This window comes from Cydia amplana, chromosome 12 (assembly GCF_948474715.1).
Source record: "Cydia amplana chromosome 12, ilCydAmpl1.1, whole genome shotgun sequence".
NCBI classification, from domain to species: Eukaryota; Metazoa; Arthropoda; class Insecta; order Lepidoptera; family Tortricidae; genus Cydia; species Cydia amplana.
Window position 1 is genome coordinate 971,903 of NC_086080.1, and position 25,290 is coordinate 997,192.

The 25,290-nt window shown below is 36.4% G+C and overlaps 1 protein-coding gene and 1 long non-coding RNA gene across 4 annotated transcripts in view; one reads left to right on the plus strand and one right to left on the minus strand.

Moving 5' to 3' along the window:
- LOC134652805 (RING finger protein nhl-1) overlaps window positions 1–20,600 on the minus strand; it is a 127,202-nt gene extending 106,602 nt beyond the window's left edge. Inside the window, exons 1-2 of one of the 2 annotated variants that reach the window (XM_063507971.1) lie at window positions 20,544–20,600; window positions 16,371–16,442 (exon numbers count right to left, since the gene is read on the minus strand). The gene's annotated coding sequence lies outside the window, so the exon portion shown is untranslated. The remainder of the gene's footprint in view (window positions 1–16,370; window positions 16,443–20,543) is intronic. The other variant, XM_063507975.1, reaches the window with a different exon arrangement.
- The window catches only part of LOC134652870 (uncharacterized), a 330,529-nt gene that overhangs the window by 42,708 nt on the left and 262,531 nt on the right, over window positions 1–25,290 (plus strand). The window lies entirely within an intron of this gene.

Here is a 25,290-nt window from a genome sequence, read left to right on the forward strand (position 1 = left end):
TTTGTCACTGACATAAACGCCGTCGAGAACGTAATTTACTTTCTATACATCTCGCTCGCACTCGCATATTAGTGCAAATGGGATGTATAGAAAGTAAATTAGGTTCTCGACGGCGTTTATGTCAGTGACAAACTGATGGTAACCGTACAGAACCCCTAGTGTAAATTTCATTCGCTAGTGTGACGTGCGTTCGCGTTTGCGTTATGTCTATTTTTATATGGGATATTGAACAGCGCGCCAAGCGGGATGTTTTGGAAACTCAAAATCCCATACAAAATTACACTTAACGCAAACGCGTACGTTACGTCATGCTTTCGAATGAAATTTACACTAGGCGTACAGACTAGAGAGCCTATCGCGGAAAGCGAAAATCGTAATTTCGTTCATTCGTTCACTCTTTCGTATTCGAGCGATAGAGAGGCAGATAAAGAAAAATCGATTTTCGTTTTTCACGGTAACGTCTCAGGCAATAGGTAGGTATAGGTACGTATTTGTTTTTTTTTTATATCAATATATGGACGGTAAAATTACTTATATTTTTCCTACTCGTAAAACTGTTATGACGTCAAAGACTTTAATTTTTTTTTTATTGTATTAAATGCTTAACTTTTTATGGACTTGGAAGTATTATTATTTAATTTAGTTCGTAATATGTTTAAGTATCTCTGTTTATTTTCCCTAAAATCCATTCTCTTGCCCCAGTGTTCCTCCTAACCCTGCTACCAAACCCTATCTTCTTTCGAACCTCGAAAGACACTTTCGACTCTGTCGAAAATCCGCCGCGCCCGCTAACCCCCCGCCTAACAAGAACGATAGTAATTAGTGTATTTAGCGGGAACACTCCGTAGGCTTTTAAGCTCAGATTAAAAGTCTTTGCCTTGAGGTAAACGTGACGCGAGTTAGCCCGCGGAATTTTTGCTTAGTTTTTTGCCGTAACCAAGCTTTCACGTTAAAAAGTGTTTGTTTGTATGTTTATTATTTGAAATCAAACACAATGAGGTTACTAAAGTATTATTTACGGAACATTACGACACTAACACTGACGAAATATCAGCGCTGTGATCTCCGCAGCATTTATGCTGAGTCAGCCCCTATTCTGTACCACAACACATGACTCTCGACTAAATTAAACAATAATTTTATGTAATGTGTAATTTTTACTTTTTATTTTCTTTGTCTCTTTGTCCTCGGTTTGTGTCACAAAGAATGTAGGTATATTGTGGTTAAATAAAGTTTTTATCTATCTATCTATCTACAAATTACGATTTACGAGACATTACGAAAACAGTCATATTTTAAGCCCTTAAACTTTTCTAGGTCACACTTTTACTCGAGTTATAATAGTAGTTAAATTTTAACGACCCTATTAAATAGTGCGGAGTACATTTTTGAGAATTTGCTTGCCGCCACTGTAACCAGTTTGAAATATACTCACAAATCAAGACACTTTGAACCTTAAAACTATAATATTTTCTAACTGTAGATACCTACACTAGAGTCTGTGCGGAAAGAGAAGAGTCGTGGAATGTATTGGGCCCCATACATTCCACAACTCTTCTCTTTTCGCACAGACTCTATCCGCAAATCAAACTGACGGCCGGGGTCGTAAGTCTCTTTCGCCTACTAAATTCTTCCCTAGTCTAAACAATTATCTTATTGAGCTGTGTCCGTATAGCCTTAATGAGTACTTTATAAAACTTAATGTAAGATAGAATGAATTGCATGCTAGCTAATATTGAAAATATTGTATTTTAATTTATGCTACACCGATCTGGTAAAATTGTATTCAGACAATACGAATACGACATGTAAAATAGTACCATCTTATGTAAACATACAATTTATTTATTTTATTTTATTTATGGAAAATAAATAAATGAAATGACTTCTCATTCACACCTGCATAGTCGTAGCAGGATTGAAAGAGATGGTAAAATGATCTCGTTCGTAATTTTGGTTTGTGGATAGTATTGGTTTTGGTGTGTGTATTGTATCACCTGTAAAATTTCACAAATGTGTATTAAAAGTTGAACATCCTATTTGTCTTTTGTGTTTTCGACTTGATTAACCAAAGATACTGCAGTTGGACGTAACACATTAAAACTATGTTTTTTTCTGCCATCATTGACGGTATGTGTAATATAAAAATAGTTACCAAGGAAATAACAAAAGCCAATGTAACTTGCATCGTAGCATGTTGCTGCAATGTAGCGGGGTCGCAATCAGCCTCTGAATTAGTACAAAGACAATAAAGAAGACAATGGCGCCGCAATCTGTATAGCTGTACCTGTACTAGCTAGTCAAACACAATATGGGGCATTATCTATGAAAAGGGACCTTATTGTCGATGACGCTTACGCCGCACAGCGTCGCGCGGCATTGTATTTATATCGGAGCATCGTTAATAATGGCGTAACCGCCATCGACAATAAGGTCCCTTTTCATAGATAACATCACATATGTGCTCGCTAGCGGGAATGGGTCACCGATTGCGTTCTATAGGGTAACATCTGAATAAGGCAGTAAATAGAAAGTAGAAGATAACATTTGTTTATATCAGTATTAACGAATATTATGAACAGAAATAGTTAAAAATATTACAGTTTGTTTGGCACATACAACAGGGGCCATTTTTAAATTAAAAGGGGGCGCTAATCAACGACATTAGAAAGAAACTAAAGACAATATTATAATATGGCCGCCGCATGAAACTTGCGACGAAAGACATGGCCGTCACGCGGGTTTAAACTTTTTTTCTCAATTAATCTGAAAATGTATACCTTTATTTAAAATTTTTGCTCGTCAGATTACACGGCTTTTATTACTAACTATTTTAATACTGCTATCATACTATAATATGGTATGCATGGTAACAATAAAAAGCTGAAACTAAATGGATATTTATTAGACATGTTTTCAAGATTTTTCCTATGAAGCCACTTTTAATCTTTTGCGGTTTTGATTAAATAAATAAAAATAAAAAATAAAATAAAATACCTTTTTTTATTTTGTTTTTTTTTCTTTATATTGTCTAGTTTTGCACACCTTTACGTATGTAAAAACATACGTAGCGAAAATAGTTAACCCGATTATATCGTCGCGTCGGCCAAGTAACTTTTCAAACGAACTTCTCATTCGTTTAAATTGTTGCGAATAGAAATAATGAACTCCGCCATTCGGCTCACGGCCAGACTTGGCAGCACCGGATGTCTTTAACTCGGTTAAAAAATAAACGTTACCGCACTAGAAGTCAATTCTAATTTAAAGAATTTTTAAAACTAGGTAATTATCTACGAGTACACTGTCGATATTGGCGAAATCATCAAATTATATTTGATGGAAGCCATTTTATAAAAGAAGGTATTATAAGAGTGACATGACTCAAAGTCGCATTAAAATAAAATCAAAACCTTATCGAATTGTTAAAACAGAATTGGTATCTGGATGTCTTAAATTCGTTTAAAAAATAAACGCTAGCGAACAAAGTTTTCGATGGAATGGTAACAAATGGAACTGGTAACAATGTGGTTAGTTGGATTCAATTCCGGGTAGAAACAATTGGAATGAGTTTGTTGGCGACTTCGAAATTACAAGGTGGATTCGCTTAGTACTTGTTCTTTTGTATACAGCGTCTGAATAACTAAGTTTAGAATTACTAAATTTAACCATAGACATAAGTAAAAAAAGAGTGGTAACTCCATACATCAGTTTTCTTACCAAAACGCGAGTTATTTCGTAGTCGACATCTAACGTCTTTCTTACTCTCTTTCTTTCTTTGTCTTTCGTTACGTATATTTAAATAATATTTTCACTTGTTATATTGTCAAATTGAAATAGATGCTACAATTTTATTAAATTAAAAGAAAAATGGAAGAATTGCTTGTTTTCTTATTAGACTACTAAGTATAAGTATATTTTATTTATACAGTTTATTTCCATACCTATAATATATTATGTTCTAAGAAATAATAAGCCAACTAATGTACTCGTGAATTCATCACATCAATAGATATATTTATTAAGTTAATGACAGACAATAAAGAAGATTTGATTATTACCGTTTAATTACTATCAATATGTCGGCGGCCGATCGTAAGATCAGGCATATCGTGAAATTCCTAGGCATATCATGAAACGTGAAAATCTTTGACCCGTTCCCTGAGTCGACGGAGCCCCGCTACGCGGGGCTCCTATTTCTGGGCAGTTTGCCCTTTGGGCATCTAAAGCAACCTAACGAACCTATCCTACCTAATCTACCTATATATTGGTTTAGTGTCACTATCGTCAAAACATTACACAGGAACATTACGATCTGCCTGATCTTACGATCGGCCGCCGACAGATATATGTTCAGAAAAGTAACTCAATACTCAATTATTATACCACTAGTAAATAAAGTAAGAGCTAGCTTCACTAAATCAAGTATACACGATTTTGAAACTAAAGCTTTACGTGTTAAGACTGAGTTTAGAATGGATAGAATGATTAGTTAAAGCATGTATTTGAAATGGGTATGATTGATAGTTGATACTTACAACTTCCACAGAGTAAAATAACGTATCAGAGTAGCAGTTTGCTGTGCCCGTTGCGTAAAGATGGGCACGTTTGACACTACGTATGTTAGCCGAAATAACGAACTGGATATTGATGTTCTGAGCATTTTCCAAAAAAAGTGTACCTACATCAGAATCAGAATCAGAATCATTTATTGCGAATCATCATCATCATCTTCCTCGCGTTGTCCCGGCATTTTGCCACGGCTCATGGGAGCCTGGGGTCCGCTTGGCAACTAATCCCAGTAATTGGCGTGGGCACTAGTTTTTACGAAAGCGACTGCCATCTGACCTTCCAACCAATAGGGTAAACTAGGCCCGTATTGGGATTAGTCCGGTTTCCTCACGATGTTTTCCTTCACCGAAAAGCGACTGGTAAATATCAAATGATATTTCGTACATAAGTTCCGAAAAACTCATTGGTACGATCCAGGGTTCGAACCTGCGACCTCCGGATTGCAAGTCGCACGCTGTTACCGCTAGGCCACCAGCGCTTTTTTCAGAATCAGAATCATTTATTGCGAATCATGGTACATAATAAAGTTGTTACAATAAAATTTGTGGAACAACACATGGCGCCCTGGTAGGGCATTGCAAATTAATCTTATATCTAGTTATAATTTATTTAAAAGTAATTTACACATTTTTAATAATAAACAAGCAAAGGCGTATTTTCTAAGTCAAATTATAAATTTGTATCTGTCATAAACTCTTCGGCTTTAGAGGTTAAGAAATTCTTCAGCCTTTTCTTACATTTCATTCATATCTTCAAAAATACTGACTTCTTGGGCTCAGTTTACTCAGAATCATTTGTACATTCACGCCTCATACATAAAAAATGTGTGACGATCTGGAAAGGAAATCTTTGGACACATTTTTTATCTTTATGATTGTATAAATATATTAGGTACTCTGTCTCGTTCCTATACTCTGCCTGCGTAATGGTGTTGATGAGCAAGGGAATCAAACTTTGAGTACCTACTGCTTGTTATAATGATGTGTGATACGACAGGGTGTAATTTAATATTAGCAGATTACACCGAGTTTCTAATGATAACGCCTATTAAATAATCAAAGTTATTAACATGATTGATTGAATTTTATCGCGCTAGTTCAATATGGGTGCCTAATAGTGATTTCAGAGAGAATCAGAGAAAGAAAAGTTAGCTCTGCTGTAAGTAAAAAAAGCCGGCCAAGCGCGAGTCAGACTCGCGCACGGAGGGTTCCGGACCATCAACAAAAAATAGAGCAAAAAAATCGTGTTTGTTGTATGGGAGCCCCCCTTAAATATTTGTTTTATTTTATTTTTAGTATTTGTTGTTATAGCAGCAACAGAGATATATCATTTGTCAAAATTTCAACTATCTAGCTATCGCGGTTCATGAGATACAGCCTGGTGACAGACGGACGGACAGACAGACGGACGGACGGACGGATAGCAAAGTGTTAGTAATAGGGTTCCGTTTGGGTACGGAACCCTAAAAATATACCTACTGTACGAGTAAAATGGGGTGAGTAGGGTCAAAACTGAAATTCAAACCTCGATAACATTTTATTTTTACATATGAAAACTGAATGGTGTATAATAATATAATAAGTGTTCCGGACGTTTGTATTTTAATTTTAATTTTATTTTGGGTAGTTCCATTTCATAACTTTGACGATAAAGAGGAAAACCCACCTCACCCCGTAGTGCCTCGTATTTGGGGTGAGAGGGTTTTTCATACAAAGGTGATTTTGGAAGATTGTTAGATCGATTTTTTTTATGCGTATTTACTATAGCTCCATTTTAAATTGGAATACATTATTTTTGTAGCAGTAGCCTTAAAATCACTTCTCACCCCCCTCTCAAACCTTCTCTCCCCATTCATAACCCACCTCTCCCCGCGAAACCTACTCACCCCGTTTTACCGTACTTTAAGAGTCACACAGAAGTGTCTTGCATGGTCCGATATGCACACTGCCAGTTTTTATAAGTCTTCCACACGGATCTAACGCAAACAACAATAGGTATGATACACGGGGGTTTTAAATTGTAAACGGCAATTTTTCACATGAAACTGAAATAACGCGCGAGTGCACTAACTAATAAAAAAACCGGTCAAGTGCGAGTCGGACTCGCGTTCCAAGGGTTCCGTAAATTAAGTCCGACTCACTCATGACTGCACATTTCTAATAGATTATCCTGTCATCTATAGGTAAAAAAATATATTGTGTATTAAAAAAAAAATTATACCCGTAGTTTCGGAGATAAAGGGGGGAAAGTTCGGACAGACAGACAGATAGATGCACGAGAGATCCTATAAGGGTTACGATTTTCCTTTTTGAGGTACCCTTAAAACCGGTCAAATGCGAGTTCGTTTAACTCGCGCACCGCCGGTTCCGTACAAGCCTTAAATTATCTCAGGTAATTGCATTCGTTCTTGTAGGGTTCTGTGAGGTATTCAAATAAAAAGACGTTGTATGGGCATGTGAAAATTATTGATCGAAATAGTTTGGTTGATAAAAATTGATACCGTACGTAGTATGTAATTGGTACATATACAAAGAAAACAGAGCGAGTAAAAGAAACACTAGTAAAGAATGTCAACTGCATGTTATTTCTAAAATAAAAGCGTACCTAGGTAATTTTTACTGTATATATGGCTGCAGAAGCTGGGAAAGATTTTAAGGGGCCGATTCGGATTTTGAAATAGACATCTATTAGATATCTTTTAGACATCGTATCTCTCTCAACGCATTTCACTTGCGATACAGAGAGGTAACGCCGCCAGTGTCATGGGGTCCATGCCGCAGACAGATTTATTGGATGGGGTGTTATTTTTATAATTGGTTTTATAGGTAGGTAAGTCGTTTGTAAGTATGTAGTTTGTGTTTTATTTTATTTTATAGGTAGTTTGTGTTTTTTATTTTATTTCTGGTTATATTATAATTGTATTAATTTGTTTGTTACCCTTTTAGATATCACCAAGATACGATAACGATATGTTTAAGATCTAACCTGTCAAATTTGACATTTGCGTGATCCTGGAGATACTCTTGAACGATTTCCACAGGATATCCTTATATGACTTAGAGATCCAATTCACATCTAATAGATATCTAACTCTATCTAACGGCCATATTCGGCCATTTTCACACACGTGAACCTGGATATGTTCAAGCGCAGGGGCGTTAACGCGAACTACAACCTGCGCAGTAATAAACTCCACAATAGGCTGGTCGCCGAACCTCACAGACTCGCCAAGTCAGAGCGATCTGTATACTTTTTAGGCCCCTCGATTTACAATCGCGTGCCTAGTTCGATAAGAGATGCAACTTCCACCTCAGCATTCAAGGTTCGGCTTAAGAAGTGGTTGACGCAGGAGGCATTCTACTCATACGACGAGTTTTTTAGCCAGCCGATTAGTGAGTAGGTAATTGTTAAAAAAAAAAATAATGAAATAGCCGATATAATAATTCAAATTAATAAAATTTATATTCTATTGAATACCTAATATTGTACCTACTTGACATGTAACAATTGTTATTAATAAACAAATTTCATTTCATTTCGAACTTTATGCTTGTATGTAAATTCAATGTTGACGTGTAAAAGTGCCCTTGTGGCCTATTTGCTGAATAAATGTTGAAGTTGAAGTTGAAGTTTAAGATACGTCAAATACTAGAGATTGAGACGATATGGAATAGATAGGTATGTCAGTGTCAAACAAGTGTCAAAAGTGGTTTCTTCAAACAAACGCGTCACTTTTGACACTTGTTTGACACTGACATATCCAATCCATATCGTTTCGATCTCTAGTATTTGACGTATCTTAAAGTTCGAATATGGCTGATTGGCTGCAAAAGAGAACTAGTTGATATCTAAACTATAACGTATCTAGAATGGATCTAGTACGTGTCGTCTCTTGTGAATATCTTGAAGTTCGAATACGGCGTAAGAGTTAGAATTGGGGCTCGCGCCCAGGACCACCTCACAGAAACTTTCACTAGGTTTCAATAGCCAAAGAAAAATAGTTTTTCAACCCTCTCTAAATATCCCTAAAACCTTTGTTTGACAATATACCATAAATCGTCCAGTGACGTCAAACGCAAAGAGTAGTAAATCACGCACTGGACACTGTGGTGTAGAATTTGTACAAAATATATTAATTCACGGGAATAAATCGCGGGTTTCAATTAAAATTCGAGCTTAAAAAACGGGCTTTAAACTGACAGTGTGTGGACGGTTGTAATTGATATATATTTGAGTTGGTAATATATATTTTCATATAAATAAAACATGGAAACTTCACCACTACGGGAAAGAGTCGAACTTGCCACCTTTCGGAACTGAGCTACCGACGCTTACCAGAACCGTCCGAATAATTCCAAGCTATCTTATGTTTACACTCCTTAGTGAGCACGCTGATTGGTAAGATATAAATGCAGAGTCATGTCATTAAGTGCCAGTTGCACCATCCGCACTTGATAGACCGATCAACGTCAGCCGGCGCGCCGCGGCGGTTTACTATGAAACTCTCCATACAAAGACAAACAGTTTGGTGCAACCGACCTTAAGTCTCTTCCTTGCACTTATTAATCTTATTATATTGGTGCACATGAAAATGTTTACGATAATATCAGTATCTAGAGAGGAAATTAGGGGCCCGATTCTGATTTTGAAATAGACATCTATTAGATATCTTTTAGACATCGCCAAGATACGATAACGATATGTTTAAGATCTAACCTGTCAAATTTGACATTTGCGCGATTCTGAAGATACTCTTGAACGATTTCCACAGGACATGACTTTAGAGATCCAATTCACATCTAATAGATATCTAACAGAAAAGTGATATTGGTTGCCCGAATTGCGCCGCAAAAGAGAACTAGTTGATATCTAAACCATAACGTATCTAGAATGGATCTAGTACGTGTCGTCTCTTGTGAATATCTTGAAGTTCGAATACGGCAGTAGGTATTATATTTGTATGAAGACGGTCCTATACTATCCCCTTAATGTTTACGAAAATACGTGACAAAAAGGTGACAAATAAATATTTTCACGAAAATGAGAAAAATACTTTATGAAGCGAGTAGATCAGGCAATAAAAATAAGGTCAAAACTCCCATAGCATTTGTATACAGATGTGTTTGTGAATTTCCTCGTGATTTTCTGACAATAGTAAAAGCTGTGCGCACCAGGAATTTATATTATCTTATTATTATGATGTGGTTTTGGAGTATGACAAATTCTTTCATGACATCATTGAGATGTACTTAAATCTGAGAAGAAAGGTGAAATATTTTATTCCAACGTGATAGGAGAGATAATTATGTAAATTTCAGTAGAAAAGTAAAGTTCACGACGTCGTTTCACCATTCTGTCTTGTTTTTAGGGTCCCGTACCTCAAAGGGAAAAAACGGAACCCTTATAAGATCACTCGTGCGTCTGTCTGTCTGTGCGATCATTCCCCTCCTTATCTCCGAAACTACTGGGTCTAAAATATTGAAAAAAAAAAACAAAATAGTTCTTCACCTATAGATGACAGAAAAACCTATCAGAAATGTGCAGTCAAGCGTGAGTTGGACTTAATGTACGGAACCCTTGGAACGCGAGTCCGACTCGTACTAGGCCGGTTTTTGGTCTGCCCCTACCTCGGACAATGGAATTTATTCGGTCGCTAATTTGTCCCAACATTCCGAGTGCATTTGGCTTCCCATCCGGCCCAATTCCACTTAAACTGTGGTGACAGTAGAATTCAATATTACATTAACCTCGGTTTAAAAATAAAGGAGGACCACTTTTTCTCTAAACAATTATCACTGCAATAAACTTTCAAAGATCGTGAAATATTTTGATACTCGGCCAAACCTATTAGTCAGCAGCAAAAGTTGCTAAGCGGGCGAGGTGTTCAAAATTACTTTGATACGCTCTTATGCTCTTAACAATAAAGTCGCGTCAAGATCATTTTTAACACCTGGCCCGCTTAGCAACTTCTGCTGCTGACTGTACTTGGACGCACTTTGCCGCTTCGTAAATACTTTTTGATATTATTTCACTATTTGGCTATACTAAGCTTTTGCAGAGGGATAACACAAAAGTATGAGGTTTCCGTTTTTGCTAATTTGGCTATGGGAAGGATTTTTTAAAAGAATTTATTAGTCCAGCTGTGGGATTAAATAGCTATTCCGAGGTTTTCACAAGGGACTAAAATATGAAGTTCTTAAATAAGGTAGCATACAGGTTTAAAATAATACAACACATCTGGGGCCTAGCCAAGATAACTATCGTTGGTAGTAATGTTTATAATGGAAATAGTCACATGACTTTTCGTAGTATCTGTTACCCCGATACATTCTTTCTTTTTGTTTGTCGTTTGTATGGTACGATTGCCATCTTGGCAGGGATTTTAGGGCATCTTGGCAGGGGTGTTTCCAGGGTGTTGCTGTTAGCCGCGTAAGGTGAAGACGCCGGTTCGAATACGGCCTCCTCCATTGGAGGGCTTTGTCACTTTTTCAATGCAACACAGCTCTGCTGGAATTGCAAGCATCCCAAGATTATGTATGTGGGCTTCATGTATGACTCTTTACCGAAGTGGTATGAAAAAGGGTACCGAAGTGCTTGTTTACCTGCTATATATAGACGTATGTAACAGATAATAAATAGAAAGGCGTCACGCGGAAGCACCAGGTGCCAACTGAGTCACGGAGCGGATTAAGATCTGTCACTGCAAAGTGTCGCAGGTGTAGACTTACAGTTTAACAAGGCCGTATACACTCATTACCACATGTTCTATTGATGGGAATTCTCTCTTCGTGCTAAAGATAAGATAAAAGATAGTTTATTCAAGTAGACATATTACAATGCGCTTATGAATGTCAAATAAAACTACACCGGCTCCAACCCTACATCTCTGCCTCGAGGAGATCTAAATACCCCTCAATTGGAGGAGGGTATCCCAATATGGGACCAGCAACAAACTCGTCGGGACACATCTTTCAAAATATTACATCTTATAATTAACATGCATTGCGAGTAAATAAGAAAAATACAATGTAAATCACTGTAGAAATCATTTATCCACCAGTGATTTAAATTCCCTTTAGGGAAGATTGTAATAGTCCCTACGACAGCCTATTGCTTGTGGTTAGCGTGGGGAAGCTTTAAGTTACCGTTCGGATTCAGACTACGCCAGCATTATAAGTGCAGTAATGTGGCATGACATTACTGCCGACTGAAATACTGTCACAAATGTCAAATCCGATGTCCACTGCCCGGCTTTATGACATTTGTAGCAGCCATACAGTCGGCAGTGTACAACGGTAGTAGTTTTTAATCCGTATGCTAGGCCAATTCGGAAAGATGACTTCACACAGAACTTTCAAATTCTTCGGATGTATGTGGGTACTTCACAGAAAAGCGTTTGGTAACAAAACTATATTTTCGTACAACATTTTTCAAGAAACTCAATGTTGTCGCCGCGAGATGGCAGCACTCGACGACGTCGGTTGACGTCACATTAGAGCGAGCCATAGATGGTAGGATCCTAATAAATGTGGTATACGCGTGCGTCCGTAAGGGACAAAACATGGTAAATGCGACACTATGATTGGTCGAATTTGTTTGTTGCCCACCATAATCGATACTAATTTATGGTGGGGAATAAAAACAAATGTGAGACTGTGACAAGGACAAACAATAATAGCGCTTTTGCTGCTACTCCTACTGAAAGAGTCATAAGACTATCCCATTCGTTTATTTCCCCCCACCCCTCATGCCTGATCCAGTTAAAATACGAATGACGAGAAAGATCTTGGAGATAAAAACAAAGGAAAATTGCATTTAAAGACTACGAGTATTGGCGTTATTCATAAACGTCGATAAAGTTAATCAGCGGTTGATGATCGTCGGTTGTCCCTATCTGTCGTTATGCCATAGAAAGGGACAAACGATGAATATTCAGCTGATTAACTTAGCAGACGTTTATAAATAACGCCGATGTCAATATTAATATTTGATGAATGATAATACATATATGTCCATCGATTTGCGTGACAAAAATACAATACAAATTCGACACATTTTTCGCCGTCAATATTCTGAAATAATTGAGCAATATGTCTGAATTACTGATCACCATCTGCAAAATTACATCACACTCTCCAACTTAAATTACATCTATCACCCTTGAAAATAGATTTTAAAGTCGATTGACACCATCCTTCCACAACAAGCTCGGAATAGTGTTTCAGCGATAGACACTAAATTAGATCAGACTCAGGTGCGAGACGTTTCCGTGGACTTTATGTTGATTGGGTAAGATTGGAATTCGCTTGGCGAGGTATATCGGCCAATTGGACGACTATTTCGAGTAAGTGTTTACGTAATGCGAGTGTGATATTTTTGTAGTTGTGTGGGTAAACGCACGTGGCATGCTGGAATGAAATTGGGATGCGTCTGACCTTCGTCTTTGGAAAGGTTTGTATGTATATAATATGTATATGTAGTCTAAAGTTTGAGGCCCTTTCCCGAAAACCGAAATTAGTAATTTCTTTATCTGCCTCTATATCGCTCGAACACGCAAGATTGAAACGTGTTGAATCCCTTGATTAAAATTAAAATTAGTGTAAAAATTTTAACATAAAATCACAATTTTGAAATTAGCCCCCTCTTAGTCAAGATCTTTAAGTATATTCAATTTGAGTTTTCCTATATGCATGTTACCTTTAATTAGGTACATGTCACGCTCCGTGATTGTTACACCATTTAGAGTTCTAGCTAAATCGGACATTCCATAGCGTAAGTATGGAAACAGCCAATTTAGCTAGGACCCTGAATGGAATAGAATAGAATAGAAAACATTTATGCTAAACGGCGTAATAATCCCGTGTGGTGACTACACAAACCATTGTAAACGAAAGAACACTTACTCGTAAAAAACAAAAGATGTTTTAATATAACTCAATTTGTACGCCATTACCTTTATTGAAACACTTTCATAAACATCTTTATTTTTAGCAGAAAATTCCTTTCTCGTTACAATTGTTTTCTTAATATTACCATCCTTTTGAGATCTAAAATTGCTCTCATTTATTTTTAGGTTTATCTGAGCGCTAAATTCAGAAAGTGCTTCAATTACTAAAATGTAATCAGAAAGAGCTACGTATTTGAATGATTCTATGTACATATATATATATTTTTAATCAAATTTCTATAACACCTTATGTGTATGTGCATGAATTCTATAGTAATTTAAATTGTATTTTTTCCTTATCTTCTCGTAATGCATGTTAATTATAAGATGTAATTTTTTTTTTGAAAACTTGTGTCCCGCCGAGTTTGTTGCCGGTTCCATATTGGGATACCCTCCTCCAATTGAGGGGGGATTTAAATCTTCTCGGGGCAAAGGTGTAGGGTTGGAGCCGGTGTAACTTTATTTGACGTTCATAAGCGCATTGTAATTATGCCTATTTGAATAAACTATCTTTTATCTTATCTTATCTTTAATCTAGCTATTAAAGTTGCACACTTGAGTACCTAGTTGTGATGTACCTACTATTGATTTAGCCGACTAGCCGACTAATCGGCGCTCGGATGGTCGATTCGTCGGCTAGTCGGCCAGATCATTAATTTCGTCTAAGTTCCGTTCAGATCACTTTAAAAACAGTCGTCTTTCCCCCTTCGCTAACGCTAAAAAATAAAATAAAATAAATAAAAAAATCCTAAGGCTTCATACTAGATCTCATAGGATTCATACGAGAACCGGACAATCGGACATAAGAAAGCGACCACACGGTCAATAATTCGAACAAAAGTTTTTGTAAGCACCCTAAATAGGAATTTGGGTAAAATAGGTGAATAAGTTATGGTAAATAATTGCTGTTTATTTATTTTTGCCCTGATTGTCTGTCACTTATAAAGTACCGAATAATCGGCCATTTTTGCCGACTAATCGCCGACTACTAATGAGGCCGGATAGTCGGCTTTCCCGACTAGTCGGCGACTAGTCGGTACATCGCTAGTACCTAGTTAAGCACTGCTTTTTTTTTATTTAATAGATTTTATATGAATTAGGTAAACATAATACTTTGTACCCAAGAATTTTGCCCAAGAAATTGAGCATTTTTTTATTAATAACAAGTAAAATTAATGGACCATTTTTTAAGTGAAGTTTGATAGTTATACTTAAAATAAGACTAATTATGAACATTCAATTAAATTTCAAAAGTTACAACTAAACTAAATAAAGTCACAAAAAAGCCTACTTAACCAACTCGTGCCGCGCCCTTTCAGACGCAAAAGTGGCCATCACGCTCACCGCGTTGCCACGCAGAATCGCAATGAATGTGTTTCAGCGTATTTAAAATTGTCTTAAACCTTAAGACAATTGATTACCAGTGTGCCGGACGATATCGGCCTGTCAGTTGTTTGGAACTGTCAACTTTTTGTTCTAACTGACAGGCCGCGATATCGTCCAGCGGATTGTTAATCAGTGTTTACTTATATTAACCCCTCGTATGCTTAGACACGGATCCGTGCGTGGGAATTTAAATCTATTGTTTTATATGTCAAGGTCACTTTTTCAAATATCAAATCTGACAGGCCGCATACCAGGGGTTAAAGATATTTTATACTTATCTCGGCCACAACTTCCACAATAATATAACTAATAGGTATCCGAAACATTTGATATTCCCAAGCGGTATACCTGTTGAAATATCCATTTCCATTTATTATAAATGGATTAATTACAAACAGTTGGAAAGGTACACTGAAAGGTTTTCCCTTATGACAAACCCTCGTTAGGATACGGAAGTGTTTGGCTTTAACCAATTTTAATTGGTTATTGAGTTATTAATGCTCTAATAAACTTAAATTTTGCAACAGAACCTTAAATCGCCACGCCTATCATACGCGGCGCGTCATTGTGAACCTTGTCGGAATGCACGAAGGTTGATATTGGGCTGTAGCCGCGAGCGTCAGTTCACAATGTTGACATCCAGCGGCGGTAGCACGGTCGCATTTTTAGGGTTCCGTAGCCAAATGGCAAAAAACGGAACCCTTATAGATTCGTCATGTCTGTCTGTCTGTCCGTCTGTCCGTCTGTCTGTCCGTCCGTATGTCACAGCCACTTTTCTCCGAAACTATAAGAACTATACTGTTGAAACTTGGTAAGTAGATGTATTCTGTGAACCGCATTAAGATTTTCACACAAAAATAGAAAAAAAAACAATAAATTTTTGGGGTTCCCCATACTTTGAACTGAAACTCAAAAAATTTTTTTTCATCAAACCCATACGTGTGGGGTATCTATGGATAGGTCTTCAAAAATGATATTGAGGTTTCTAATATCATTTTTTTCTAAACTGAATAGTTTGCGCGAGAGACACTTCCAAAGTGGTAAAATGTGTGTCCCCCCCCCCCCTGTAACTTCTAAAATAAGAGAATGATAAAACTAAAAAAAATATATGATGTACATTACCATGTAAACTTCCACCGAAAATTGGTTTGAACGAGATCTAGTAAGTAGTTTTTTTTTATACGTCATAAATCGCCTAAATACGGAACCCTTCATGGGCGAGTCCGACTCGCACTTGGCCGCTTTTTATCGCTTGTAACCATGTCTCACACATTCTAACGAGTACCTTTGTAAGTTCGAAAATGACGGGCATAGTGATAAGCGGTAAAAATGGAACCATGCTGCGCCCGCTGGGCGGTCAAAGGTTTAATAAGAAAACAAAACTACTCCGCTTTTAAGTGTCCCCTATACGGTGCAAAAAATAGACATGAAAAGGTTTTAAAGTCTTGTAAATCTTAATTTTAAGTACCTGTTTAAGACGACGAAGGAAACATGGTGGTAGTTTTCACGATCTTGTCTATTATGCCCCGCGCGCTGCACCCTGTTGAATTAAAAAAGAGGATTAAATAAGAAATAAATATTACATGGCGAAATCTAAAATCAATGTCATTTTGATGATGTATTTTGTTCCCGTATTTTGTTTTGACATGAATTTTTAAGACGTTTTTAATTTGTATATATTAAATAAAATTATATAAATATTAATGCCGATCATAATATGTATAAATTAATGTAGATTAGTCTAGCATAATTTATAATGTAACTTCATATTTTGAGAATAAATATATCAATCTAAAATCTATACTAAAGAAAAAGTGACCAAGCTCTACTTATTACCACAAATCGAAAAATATTTAATCAAAATATAAGTGAGTTATAAGACTTTCTTAAAATGTAAATGCGATCTTTACCTTATAATTTATCACTCCTCCTATACCTAATAAATTTTCTGAATACAAAAACTGTACACTAAAATTATATCCTACCACTTGTTTTCATGTCTCTTGCCTAATATTTTCACAATGTAACCAACACCGATATTATTCATGTCTATAAACATGCTGCATAGAAAATTATTTATGCACCCGATAGTAACAATACTATTGTACCGGAAAATGCATGTTTCCCGAGGGTATGTGCGTTTGCGACACGATAGGGACTTTATGTTATGAGTTTCTTTGTACCCGAGTGGCAATTTTAAATGAATTCATATAAATAATGTAATGCCTGGTAAAAACGTAAATTTTTTAAATCATTAGATCAAAAGGTACTTGAGGGAACTGTCGTAGGGATCATTCGACGCGAGTGGCAGGTAAGTATAAGAAATGTTTTTTTTTTATATAACAATATGCAAAATTATTATTTACTCGCACACTAGTCAAGTACAAGTACAAGGATAGGTAGATGTAATAATAATATATAATATGAAAGAAGCTTTTCGTAAAACATGACATGGTAATAAAACAAAGCGACAAAGGTCAAGTAAGTATAAAAGTCCCTGGTACTTTAATTTAGCAACTTTCTTCCAATTTCAATATTTGTAATAGGAGTCTTCAATAGTAGTTTATGCAACAGTGATATAATAAGGGTTCTTAAAATTCAAGGGTCGAAGTTACAAAACGAGACGTAGTCGAGTTTTGTAAAAAAAGACCCGAGAATTTTAAGAACCAATTATGAGCTGTTGCATACATTACTTTTTCTATGACAGCTGCAACAAAAGTTATTATTAAAAAAAAAGAGTTATTATTAAAAAAAAAGAGTTATTAAAAAAAAAGAGTTATTAAAAAAAAGAGTTATTATTTAAAAAAAATTGAGTTATTATTTAAAAAAAAAAAGAGTTATTATTGTAAATGAAAACATACCTCTTTCAATCAAGATGATCGGAACTTGTATCTTTAAAAAAAATAAAGCAGTTGTATTATACTCATAAGATGACTGCTAGCAGTCATCTTATGAGCCTATAGACAAAGCATTCAAATGACATTGCTTTAGATATCACTGTCAGTAATTTAATTGACACATTTAAGTGCTGGAGTAGAAAAATATTTATTTTCTTTTAATAATTCTCGTCTCTTGTAATTGATTCATTTTAAAATTTCACTTCTTTTTTTTAAATGAATTCGTTAAGCAGACACTTTTGTCTCATATAAAATTCTCTGAAGTCTGTGATTACTTTATATTTTTATCGTAAATATTAAAGTCTTATTCCGTCAAAATTAAATTTGTACTGAGCAGAGGCTGTTAGTGAAATTACAATATTTTAATTGGGTCATTTTATTTCAAGTTGTAGGTTGTACTGTATTTTTTTAACGGGGCATATAAATATTATTTCTATGGCGACTGCTATAGTTATTAGCCACTACATAGAAATTGGCTTTTCCTAACAAATCAGAAAGAAAATAGCATCAAAGCGCTGGTTTCTCTTTAAATAAATCTGGCGGCCTAGTCAAGGTGACAATCGCTTGCGCTTCGCCATCGAATCGCTTTGTGCCTCTCTATCACTCTTCCGTATTAGTATGACAGTGATAGTTGTGTTTCGTTCGAGTAGCGTTAGCGATTAGCATGGTTGTCTACGGGGTATGTAGTTCATGAGATCGTTATTGGTTGCTTTATTGCCACAACCACAGTCCCACAGCAGGTGCGTGTTTGACAGCTTGTGAATGACTAATAAATCTTTAGTAATTGCTCGCTTTTTGGTATGTGGCTACGTCAGTATGAGTGTAGATGTTTAAATGAGAATGTTACTATATCAGATCAGCAAGCAAATCCCTGATAGAGTCTGTTCGGAAAGAGAAGAGCCGTGGAATGTATGGGGCCCAATACATTTCACGGCTCTTCTCTTTCCGCACAAACTATAACTCGGGGCACATTCTAGGGATTTGATATCGATAAAAAAGTTGTCGATACCTATATAATTATACAACTCATTGAAAATTCTCGAATACTATATAAAGGTTCGATATCACACCTGATATCAAGCCTTAAAGATGATAAATGTATGCGGATGTCATTTCAAACAAAATTACAATTTACTGTCAGTGCCATTCATATGCTAGAGTAAGGATAATAGGTAATATATATATATATGAGGTAATATTCCGCTACGATTGTTACGAAGTCCAAAATAATCATGCCGTCCAAGAAAAAGTTACGCGATTTTGTTAATATATTTATTTTGTAGAACATTTAGATGTTGACAGTAACATATTTTGCTACGTCACTTTAGTGTAAGTGCCCCGAGTTATCCCAGGTTTGAAGATCAGGTATGTGCTTAGAGCATTTAATAACCAGAGCTGGCTTTAAGAGCTTACCCCTCTGCCGAAAACTTTGCACAAATGTCCATACTTTTGTATGGACTAACGTTTATCTGACATGACAATACATTTGACGTGCCCCTCCCCCGCAAAAATTGGCAGACTGTTTTGTACAGAAAATGACAGACATGGCGTCTCCAGTTACTAAATGCTCTAAGGGGGGTAAGTGGAGTTGGCTACTTAGTTACTAGCTCAAAAATTTGTAGGTACTACTCGTATTACGAAAACATACGTAAAAGACCCTACTAATGCAAAAGTAACTCTGTTTGTTTGTTACGCTTAAACCGCTGAACCAATTCAGATAAAATTTGATATGGAGATAATTTGAGGCCCGGAAAAAGATTAAGGTTATGTTTTATCAAACATAATCGTCACTCTAAGCAGATGAAGCTACGGGCAGAAGCTTGTATACCAAATTTAAAAACAAATTTTAAACTTAAATAAAGTGAAGATATTGAAGCTTATAGTGGAAAATGACACATAATTATTTAGGCACAAAAAATGTCCATAAATTGTATACACTGTTTTGCGACACAAGTTTCATAACAACAAATGTCTAAAAATTTCCCATGGCATAACTCTAATACTATGTAAAACCCGCCATCATTTTCTATTATTAATGAGGAGAAGACGTGTTAGTTTTTAAGTCACATCGCTCGTAAAATAACTCATTTAAATCTTTAAAATGTCTTCGGGTTAATTAGGTACCACAATTCCGTATAAAATGTATTTAAAGTGGAATACATTGTAGAATGACCGAAAACATTAAGTATACTTGGTCAAGCAGATCTTGTCAGAAGAAAAATATAGGTGGTCAAGCAAATCTTGTCAGTAAAAAAAAGGCGCGAAATTCAAAATTTCTATTACGATATCTCTTCGCGCCTACATTTTTCAAATTTGCCGCCTTTTTCTACTGAAAAGATCTGCTTGACCAGCTATAACTCTCAAATTTAGTTTTTTTATAAAATCCGTTACATCTGTCATCAGTTAATCACACACTGGCCACTCATAAAAAAATAAAAACATCCATTTCACCGAATCGTTTTCTATCCCACATTTAAAATCGCACTAGGTTTTTTTAAGCATTTAACTCTCCAAATAAATCACCTTCGCACATTCGATTCCAAATTTGAAATTGGAAATATTAAAAAAATGTCACTGGCTGATAAAGTAGGCAATTTAGGTTAAATATCACAAGCACAACACATTATAGACCCATTACGGTATCCACCGGCCATTAAACTGCCCGTAAAAACTTGCACTGCACTATTTTTCAGCCACTGACCTGAACTTAATGTTTTAAAAACTGTTTTTTTTTTTAAACTTACAGTAGTGCGCGCGCCAAAAGCAAACAGACTTATGCTGGTTCTCTTATTAGTTGGCTGAAATCTAAAAAAAGACGAGACACTCATGAGAACGGCGTGCGATTATTTTTATTGCGTATCTACGTGTATAGTACGTGTTTACTTTGAGGGGCAGCGGAGCGGAACAGAATTCCTAGGTGACCTAGGTTGCATCCGTGGGACATTCTGCACTTAGTAGCTATGGAAAGGGGTGTTTATAACAAAACTTTAGTGAGACTCAGACATATTAAATACTAGCGACTGGCTTCGCACGGGTTACACACTTACACAAAACCTTATCACATTAGACATCTAAATCGTCCTTAAGAATCACTTTCTTGATAGGTGAAAACTGCATAAAAATCCGTTCCATAGTTTTTGAGTTTATCGCGAACATATAGACAGACAGACGCGGCGGGGGACTTTATTTTTATAAGGTGAAGTGATATTTAAACGGGTCGCCCACGGATTTTACTTTTTAATATCTTTATTTAGGTGTGACTATTATTTATTTGAATGACGCGATGATACTTTTATAAATGAGACAATTTATAATGAAAAATAACATTGGTGTTGATATTTTATTGCGTATGTTTTGAACTTGAGGACCTTCATTGTTGTATTGGACTACAGTTGAGTGGTTATAGAGTATCCTTTTCCTTTCATACCGGGCAGAAAGGGACCGAGCAAGCCAGATTCCACTTTGTCGCTATACAGGTGAAAAATGCTAATAATTTCTCGAGCGTTTCACAACTGCCCGGGCACGGTTCCAGATTCTATTCCCGATCGGGTTAAGGGCGTCCTCATATTCATAATAACCAGATTATATGGAATATTTAGTGTTTTTTTTTAAATATTATAGTAAATAATATAATTTAAATAAAACTATTTAAACGGATTATATCGCGTATATTGAATTTATACTACATCCCGACGTTTCGAACCCTTTACAGCGTTCGTGGTCAACGGGTGACTGAGGAAAAACAACACTGTGCAAATCTACCCACTTTCAAAATAATGAACCATCATAAACTATAAATTTTAAGGCCAGTTATACATGCAAAATTGGTTCATAAGGCTACATATACTTACTTTACTCTTTGGTTCTACATTACAACTATTTTCAAGTAAAGATACGCGATAAAGCTTTGCCGGTTCTAACCCTACACCTCTGACCCGAGAAGATTTAATTCCCTGCTAATTGTAGGAGGGTATCCCAATATGGGACTAGCAAGAAACTCCGATATAATCCGTTTTAATAGTTTTATTTCATGAGTAACTATCGCGGTAGCCGAAGACAATAGTAAGTGTAATTGTTAAATAAATATAAGAGGTTTATTTTTACTAAAACAGCTCTTTTTGCAGTCCGTCGCTTCGAAGTCAAGTTTGAGCTCTGTCATTCCAAACACTGTATTCCAAAAATGTAAGTATTAATATTTGTCTGACGAAAGCGAAGGCCTTCGTTTCAGTTTGGGCAAAAATGATTCCGTATGTCCGGAACCGGATGTTGTCACTTACTTCGAGTAGGTTCGACGATTAAATATTTTTTTGTCCATTCAGTTTTTAGATTTTTTTGAAAATGGCGGAGCCGTGGAGGTTTACGAAATCTACATCTATTGTAATATTTTTAAACTAGGTAATAATATATTAATTAAAGCCTGACCAGGGTTATATCATCACGCGCCATGTTGCGGAATTTCACTGGAACTATTTTTGGTATTCCGTACAAAACTTTGTTCATGGAACACTTGTCTTATGGGATCACTTCGGTCGTGCAAATCGGTTAAATGTATTTTTTTCATACTATACTGAACTGTCACCATTAGAATAACAGCGCCCTTTTGACAATCATCATATTTATATTACTGGTCAGACTTTATATTATTACCAGAACTTTTGCAACCACATTGAAGTTCCAAATTCTTATCAAATAACTAAGTCCCGAAACCTGCCCTTGGAGTTCCGCTATCTATCCTCCATTCTCATTATACGTCACCTCCAAGTTTAATTTCCTGCCTGAGTTACAAAAATTGAACTTATCGTTCGATATTAGGGAGGCGATGGGTGCCAGTGAAGTGAAGTGCTACATTTTGCGGAACCATTTGAAAAAAATATTGGTAAATGAACATTATTTTTGCTTTATTAACGATAAATTAAAGAAATTTACATTATTATCTGTTATTTTACAAAAACTACGGAGATTTTTGAAGTGAAAACTTCTTTAGAGGCGCTGAGCACTTTTTGAGGTGGGGAAAAAATGATAAACTCGAGACAGCGTAAGGAGATCACGTGACCGTAAGGGGCGTAAGGCGATCACGTGACCGTAAGCCCCGTAAGGTGGCCACTCATAATTTAAATGGCATTTAAATCAATAAAGAAAAACTCAATGTTATTTGATATTTATGTTGCGGACTCCTTTTCAAGACTCTTTAGCTATGTTCAAATAATTTGACGTTGTCATGGCAGTATGTAAATAAACATGTCAATGAAAAAGTGTGATCTTATTTGAGAATGATAATAATATATAATAAATAAATAGAATACCTCCGCTAAACGTATGTATCGTGTTACCGGGCGTCGATAACAGAGTGAGGTGAGTTTTCATTTCTTTCTGCACTCCCGGAGTGCAACCGTTGTTTTATTTTTATGATATAGGTAGGAGGCTAACGAGTAGACGACTAGCCTGATAGGAAGAAATTATCGTCGCCCATGGACACCTGCAATCCCAGAGAGGGGTTGCAAATGCGTTGGCGTGATGATGGGAATACACTCTTTTCTATTTAAAGGTCGTATCGATCCAGAAATATCGCAAGCAACAGTTTATTCAACAGTTATTAGTAAAGTAGGTATTCAAAGTTTTGTTTAACTAGTCTAGTCTTAGTAAGATGGCATATAGTCGAGAAATTGGGACGGGTTCCACCGTGGCGGGGTGGCCAATGGGTCCAAGTTGTTAGCCCGGATTGCTAAAGATGCCGGTTCGAATCCGGCCTTCACCACTGGAGGGCTTCGTCACCTTTACTTTAATATATGACATCTATTTCAGTTTGTTTTGTTTAAAACAAACTGAAAGTACCTAGTTAATGTTCAGCGTACCCTACACACCAGAAATGTCTGTAGCGAGCATTAGACTGAGATATCGCGTTAGCAATGCTACATTACCTCGTGAACTCCAGTGATGGATGTCTAACCCGCACACATCTACGGAACTTCGGTTTGTGATGTTAAATTACTTTGGAGATCTATTTTATGATAACATTATTGAGTGGCTATTGTTATTAGCTTTGTTTAAGTTCAAGTATATGAGCGTTTTAATTTAATAGATCGGAGACCAAGGTAATAACGAGAACCTATGGTATACTTACTTATGGAAGATAATATTTCGTAGGTATTACACAACTGAGGGCCGATTATTGAAATTCGACCACTCGATTTCGAGTATTTCGTTCAGTATTATCTCTACTACTAGGCATGTAAATTCTACGTATATAATTGAAAACGAGTAGTCAATATCACTAGATTACCGTATTTAAAAAAACAGCATTTCGCCGTTTTCCACCGATTTTCGAGTGATCGAAATTCAAAAGTCGGCCCCCAGGACAGATGAGGTTTTTCACCCGGATGCTCTACACTACACACTTACGCTCTTCTCACGCTCGAACCTACTACTACTAGAAGAATTTAATGTCTCTGTAAAATACGAGACTATTGCACAATATCTACAATCAGTGTTGTTTAAATGTGCATAAAATATAGCAGTAATTATTTTACGATCATGGTTGCCAAAACTACGTTTAACGAGCTGTTATATACGTTTGAAGAAATAATAAGGGACATATTTGTGTAGAGTAGCAGAGAAATTGATTAGGTCCTAATCATCATCATCATCATCATCATCATCATCATCATCTGGCTATATTAGTCCACTGCTGGACATAGCCCTCCCCTAAAGAGCGCCAAAGCACCCTGTCTTCAGCTTGCCGCATCCAGCATCTGCCTGCAGTCTTTCGCAGATCGTCATCCCACCTGGTCGGAGGGCGTCCTACACTATGTTTACCGAGTCGCGGTCTCCACTCAAGAACACGTTTACCCCAGCGGTTGTCGGTCCTAATACGAAGTCAGGAATTGAATAAGTCCCAATACGAAGTCTATAATGGACCTATTGTATGTAGACAAACCTTTTAGGTGTTAGCTCCCCAAAAGCACTAACTGAAGCTACCTGCCGCCAATACTCGCGCGAGCAAACACAACCCTCCCGGCAATGTTGGCTGATGTGTTTTCTGACAATACATAACCTCACTTTGTTCGGTGGTGCTTTTCATTCCATTCGGTTTGAAAGGTTACGAATAACGTTATATTATTATGTATTATTTTCTATGTAATTTTTTATAGACTAGTAAAAAAGTTTTATTCTTCTATTTAATCAAATTAAAATGTTTTACAGATTACATGAAAACAAGTGTCATCATTTGAGTAGTACCATAGAGAAAAAAAAATACATAGAGTGCTCACTCCATACATCAGTTCCGACTATTAATTTCAGTGTCTACATCTAGCATCGAGTAGCGGAACTATCAGTACTGTAGATGTACAATAGATGTAGCACCGACCGGAAAGTCTTATGCTGTTGAGATAAGACTTTCCGGTCGGTGCTACATCTATTGTCAAGTAGCAGTACTGATAGTTCCGCTACTCGATGCTAGATGCTAATAGTCTTTTTGGTACTAAAACTGAT